General features: G+C 40.0%; 1 pseudogene; it reads right to left on the reverse strand.

The window, feature by feature from the left end:
• Positions 1 to 705: 705 nt before the first annotated feature.
• Positions 706 to 3396, reverse strand: LOC109376493 (double homeobox protein A-like; annotated as a pseudogene).
• Between the last annotated feature and the right edge of the window lie 3591 nt (positions 3397 to 6987).

Consider the following 6987-nt stretch of genomic DNA (forward strand, 5'->3'; position numbering starts at 1 on the left):
CTTCTTTGTCTCTTGTTATAGTCTTTGCTTTAAAATCTATTTTGTCTGGTATAAGTACTGCTACCTCAGTTTTGTGGGGGTTTTTTTCCATTTTAATGAAATATCTTTTTCTATCCCTTTACTTTTAGTCTGTGTGTGTCTTTCGATCTGAAGTGAGTATCCTGTAGACAGCACATGTAAAGGTCTTGGTTTCTTATCCATTCAGCGACCCTATGTCTTTTTAAAAAATGATATGAGTAAATTTATTTTCATTTTCTTTGACATCTGCTGAACTGTGGAACCAGGCTCCATTGGTAGAGCTGTGTGGTGCCTTGTATCTGTCTGCCTCCTGAAGTTCTGTTTACCATCCCCAGAGGCTCAGCTTCTCAAGAAGCTGAAGGTATAGTTACAAAGGTACCGTATTTCCCCATGTATAAGATGCACCTTTTTTTGAAAAATTTGGGGTCTAAAAACTGGGTGCGTCTTATACAGTGGTTGTAGATTTCAAATGCCATAGATGGAACTGAGAAGGACGCACTATATGAAGACAGTGATTCGTCATCAGACACAGATGAGGAAAAGCTAATGGTTGGGAGTTTTGACAGTGATGAGGAGTTGTATTAATTTATGATGAATAAAACTTGAGTTCAATAACTTTATGTAATACTTTTTTTTTTTCAAATTTCGGGCCCCCAAATTAAGGTGCATCTTATACATGGGAGCATCTTATACATCGGGAAATATGGTATGTTCCCAAGATGAGGGAGATTTGGAGCCCAGGCTGATGACATCAAATACACTGAATTTATCTCTTGGTCCATCCTGTTCTGGCTTCAGAGAAATAAGACAGTTGCTAGTGAGATTGGTGCCATTTGGTGTAACTTGTGTACCTTGAACTCCCTTGTCTCAGAGATTTTGTTCCTGGTCTTATTTCTGTTCTAAGGGCTCATCAAGTTCTCTTTTTTTCTGGACATGGAATCTAGATGTTCAATTTTGAAACCAAATTTGGACTCTTGACTCTGGAATCCCAATTTCCTTAGCAAGCTGCTCTTTGGAATCAATCCCAGGATAAGGGTTGTTTGTAAATGCTGTGATGAGGGTGTATAACCGGGAGGAAGTGTAGCTGGTACAACACTACAACACCGTCTATCTTCTCTACTATGAATCCTCTCTTCAGGGTGATCTTGGTCTTGGCTTGCTTCTAACTCTTTCTCAGGTTCTGATCTTTTCTGAACTTGGTGCCTAGCTCTTTGATTCTAAAGCCAAATATGGATTCTAGACTCTTCAGTGTTGATTTCTAGAGCAAACTTTTGTTTGGTAGCATAACCTGGGTAAGGTTTTTTTGTTTGTCTTAAAGATTTTATTGGGAAATTAATGGAGGGGAACAGTGTTGGGGAATTGGGGAAGGGGACCAGCCAAGTTGTTTTTCTTCAATCTTCATTGTGGAGGGTGCCAGTCGCCATCTGGCTGTCCGTCAGCATCTCGTGGCCTCTAAGCTCAAGGTGCTGTGTTACAATCTTAGTTGAGGGTGGACGTAGCCACCATCCCATGCGGGAGTCGAACCAGCAGCCTTGTTGTTAAGAGCGCATGCTCCATCCACTGAGCCATCCAGGTGGCAGCTCAGCTCAAGGTGCCGAGTTCAGTTTTAGTTGCGAGTGGGTGTAGCCCACCATCGAACAGGCAGTCTTGTTGTTAGGAGCACGTGCTCTCACCAGCTGAGCCATCCTACCACTTGTTGGCAGCTCAGTGGCAGCTCAACTCGGGCACAGCATCACTGGCCCATGTGGGAATCGAACCAGCAGCCCTGTTGCTCAGAGCTTGCTCTCTTAAGCTAACTCTTAACCAACTGAGCCACTCAGTCAGACCCAGAAGTATTATTTTAGAGACCACTAATAGAAATGACACTGAAACTGCTTCTTTAAAATCACTAGTGGAATCTAACAAACTTGAGACAATTTGTTCTTTTCCAGCCTCATGTTTACTTGGCTGGCAATAATATTGGGATTTTATAGAATCCAGAAAGATCCCTGAAATAACTAAATTATGCCCCTGCTGCCACCACTATGGACTTCTCAAAGACTTCACCAGCATCAGTTGACCTTGAACATTGAAAGTTGCAGCAAAAGATTAAAGTACATATAGACTAAAAAGAAACGTTTTAGAATGAGGAGATGTATTTTGTCTATTTTTTATGTGTCTTTTATGTTGAAAAGCTGCCATTCAAATCCTGATTACTTTTGTATTTATCCTTTGGATAGTTCATAGAAACTGAATGAGAGTTATCTTGTGTTTGCTCAAACAATAGTATAAATCACATAGGAAGGATCTCTTTGGTATCTGCTGCCTACATATTGTTATTATTTCCTACATTCCTAACAACTACTCAACAATTACCTTTTCATATAAAAATATTGCAACAAAGTTGTTTGGATTTTAAAAGTGACTTACCATATAGCTGAAGATCATTTTGTTTGTTTGTTTTGTTTTGTTTTCTGTAACAAACCATAAAAATTAATTTTTTTAATTAAAAAAAGGAAAAACTGAGAAACTATAATAGATCTAAAAAGGCTATGGATACATGATGACTAAATGAAACCTGGTATCCTATAATAGAAAAAAAATTACATTAGTGGAAAAATTGGTGAAATCTAAATAAAGTCTGAAGTTTACTTAATAGTAACATACCAATGTTGGTTTCTTAGTTTTAACAAAAACACCATGGCTAACATTAATGGAGATTGGTATATGGGAAGTCTCTTGCATCTTTCTTGCATAATTCTTGCACCTTCAAATTTCTTGCATCATGCATAATTCTCTACATAATTATTGCATCTTCAAATATAATTCCGAAATTAATTGCTGTCTTAAAAAACCTAGAAATGAAGCATAGAGAAGCCTAGTATCTGTGTACATTGAATAGCAAGAGATTGGAAATATGCACAGCTTGTCAACAATGACATCCAGGGAGAGGGGTAGGAAGAGATAGGATAGTAAGTGGATTTTCCTAGATATTTCTTGTAATTGTGTATTTTTAGAAAGCTTTTCCACTGATAATATAGCTACATATTACTTGTGGAAAACCATTAGAGAGTGGCTCAGTTGGTTAAGAGCTCGCTCAAAGTCTGAGCTCTGAGCAACAGCGGTTCGAGTCCAGCCCGAGCTGAGCAGCTGCTGAGCTGCCAACAGGTAGCAGGATGGCTCAGCTAAAAAAAAAATAATAATAGAAAACCATTAGAAAAGAAATTATTTGAACACCAAGATGGCCAGGTTTCTCAATGATAAATAGCTCTGTTTGTCCTGAAGGACAATGCTTTTAAAACCCGCAAGAGAGAAATATTCCTTCTGTATGTGGCCACTACTGGAAAAACCAAATTTTACTGTTTTTCATGCAAATTCAGTCAAAACTCACAAGAACATGATTTCTTGTTTATGAATCAGAAAATCAATCCCAACTAAATGGGACCCCATGAAAGGCCAAAACAGACAAATTCAAGCAGCCCAGGCAGGGTAATTGTTCCTCAGAATCTTGTTTTGAGCAAAAGTGAACGCATGCTTAGGGACTGACCTCCTGTGTGGTGTTCTCCTCAAGTATCCTCTGGGGCACTTGCTGTTGTCATTCACACTTGTCATTGTGTATATGATCTCAGAAATACTGCCTTGGGTAGAAACCCAAATACTTGCAACCCGACACCAAGCCTCCCCCGGGAAGGAACCAAGAATTGCACTACTTGAGAAGTGTGATGGGTTGAGGAAAATCCAGTGTGTGCAGGTGCATGAGCACAGGTAAAATGAAAAGTAACTGAACTGGCTTCAGTACTCAGACCTGCAGTTTTGCTCCTCTTCAGCATAGTATGTCCCCTTAATAAAGACCTTAGAAGCAACTTGAGAAGCCTGGGAAGAATATTTCGTTCAATTAACAGCAGGAACTTTAAGAACATAAGTTGGATCACTGAAGAACACCGATGTTCTGGGGATGGGTGTTGGGTGAAAAAGGTGAAGGGATTAGGAAGTACAAATTGGTAGTCATAAAACAGTCATGCGGATGTGAAATACAGTATGGGGAATATAAACCATAATGTTGTAAAGACTATGTGGAGTGTCATATGGGTACTGGACTTATGGGAGGAGGTTTCACTTCATAAATTATATAAATGCCTAACCACTGTGCTGTACACCTAAAACTTTTAAAAAATTAAAAAATCCCAAATAAGCCATGGGGATGTAATGTACAGAAAAGGGAAGATCAATAATATTGTGATAGCAAGGTATGGTGTCTGATGGTTGCTGGACTTATAGTGATCACTTCTTTAGGTGAATAACTATGGCATACACTTGACTCTAATATAATATTGTATAATAGTTATATTTTAATAAAAATCCTTTTTAAAGACGAACATTGATGTTCTTAAACTTGGAAAAACTTTAAGAACATCTTTACTAAATTAAATCACCTCTTGGATCTGGCTCTTGCTTCAACTGCCACCTCCTTGTACCTCTTTCCATATCTTCTACCTGGAAATACAGTAGTCAGCTGATAGGAAGACATAGTTATTGAATCCCAGAGTAAATGAACCTAATAAACATCAGTGAAGCAGCATTAACAGTATATCCTCAGTATATCTTCATGTTTTCTACAGGAAGTTACACATCACCATTGGTGCCACCTGGAGGCTCCACTTGGCCTTGTTGATTGGGAGAGTGGGAAATCTTAATGGACTTGTCATGTCCCAGTTAGAGTTTTCCTTTAAAATTTGTCCTTCATCCCACTCCTCAAGTGCATTTTTTTACCCTACAGCTTTGTTGAGTATTTGTGTTGTCTTAATGCCTGAATACCATCTGAGCAATTAGTGACACGTTCATAAAGAATTACATTCCAGGGCCGGCCGAGTGGCGCGATGGTTAAGAACTGGCTTGGGATGCCAGAGGGCCCCGGTTCGGATCCCACATATGAGGGCCAGTGACACTGCCCTCTACAGCTAAGATGCTGAACAACAGCTCAACCTGGAGCTGGGCTGCCCGTGAGTCGCCAGCGACGGCGTGGGCTGCAGCCCCTGTGACAGTGGGTTGCCATGGGCTACCGTGTGTAGCTAGCAGCCAGCGTGAGCGGCCAGCAGCCAGCGTGAGCGGCCAGCAGCCGCAGGGAGCAGCCGTCCAGAAGCCAGCGACTGATCTGCCTCACCGGGGAAGAGCGTAATGATGGTGCCAACTTGGGCCAGTGAAGCAACGTCCTCCACAACTAGACTGAAGAACAAAAGCACAGCAACTTGTCTGTTCCCCTTTCCCCAATTCCCTCAGCACTGTTCCCATCCCCCCAATTCCCCAATAAAAATCTTTAAAAAAAAAAGAATTACATTCCCTGCTTAGTTCCTCCTGTTCCAAGCTGCTTAGAGTAGAAAATTCTTTGTTTCTATTGCCATAAACTTGTAGGCAGGGGAGTTCTCCCTCTTGAATACAATTCAATTTCTCATTCAACCTTATGGAATATGATTTAATAATTCTTCCTGAATTTATTCCGATGTGGTTCATATGGTCTTTCTATGAATAAATCTGAAGAAAAACACACCACTAACTATTTCAGTTTATTTATTGGTTGGTGGGTACTGGTTTTAGCAAATGACCTTCTCGTTTCCATTCACATACAGAGATAATAGATTTGTTTTACTGAACACTATTTCACACCCATCTGTGTTTTCTTCCATGGATGCAGCAACCAGATCCACAGGCAAAATACTGCTAAGAAAAGGGTTAATGTGTTTACCTGTTGTATGTCTAGCTGTGGATATATAAAATGGCTAATATGACTTCAAGTTCACAATTGTAAAATTAGTTTGTGATCATAAGAAATGCATAGATGTTCATTTGGGGGACCTAATTAAAAAGAAGGCTAAGACTTAAATTATGAAATATCTGAATACCCTGCATCAAGACCATGAAATTGAGGATAATGGTGGTAGGAGCTTTGAGAAACATAACAGATCATATTAATCAATTCCAATTCCTTCTTTATTCCCCATCTTTTTATGGTTCAAGGTAGGTGGAGTTTCCTTTCACACCAAATTGATGTTGGACTCCTTTCTATGTGTGACTTGATTTAGTCAGTGACCTGGGGTTGAAAGTGATAGACTTATTTCTGAGTTCAGGCTTTGGGGAAAATCATGTGATTCTGCCAACACCTTTATGTCTTCTACCATCTTCTTTAAGCAGAGCAAGTCCCAGAATAAGACATGTCTGGTGAAGTATTAATATACCTGTACCTGACCTGCTTCTTAAAGCCAAATGCCCCCAACTGACCCACAGATATGGCAGCAAGAGTATATATATTTGTTGTCAGAAGCTGCTAAAATTTGGGGAGTTATTTTTTACCTCATATTATTACAGCAATAACTGACCAATAATTTTTTGAAAGGCCTTAAGTCATTTCATGACTTTGGTTTTTCTTGTCTTCTTCTTTTGGTTCAATCAGAACAATCATACCCATGAAGGGAGGAAATGAAACATTAATAACAAGCTTTATTCTCTCAGGACTCTTCCTAAATATGAAGTATGTCAGCCTCCTTATATACACTATCATTCTTATCTACCTTGCTGCCATCATTGGGAACTCTATCCTGCTCCTCCTGATACGGGTAAACTTGAGACTTCACACCCCAATGTACTTTCTGCTCAGCTGGCTTTGTCTGGCAGACTTGGCTCTGATCAGCAGCATTGTTCCAAACACGATGATCAACTATTTCTCTGGAAGGATGACCATCACATGTCCTGCCTATGGAACTCAGATATTTTTCTCCTTTACTATTGGGGGTGCTGAAAGCATCCTCTTTTTTTTTTTTTAAAGATTTTTATTGGGGGAATTGGGGGAATGGGAACAGTGCTGGGGAATTTGGGGGAAGGGGAACAGACAAGTTGCTGTCGTCTTGTTCTTCAATCTAGTTGTGGAAGATGTTGCTTCACTGGCCCAAGTTGGCACCATCATTGCGCTCCTCCCAGGCGAGGCAGATCAGTCTCCGG

This window comes from Hipposideros armiger, unplaced genomic scaffold (genome assembly GCF_001890085.2).
Source record: "Hipposideros armiger isolate ML-2016 unplaced genomic scaffold, ASM189008v1 scaffold_1139, whole genome shotgun sequence".
Taxonomy (NCBI): Eukaryota; Metazoa; Chordata; class Mammalia; order Chiroptera; family Hipposideridae; genus Hipposideros; species Hipposideros armiger.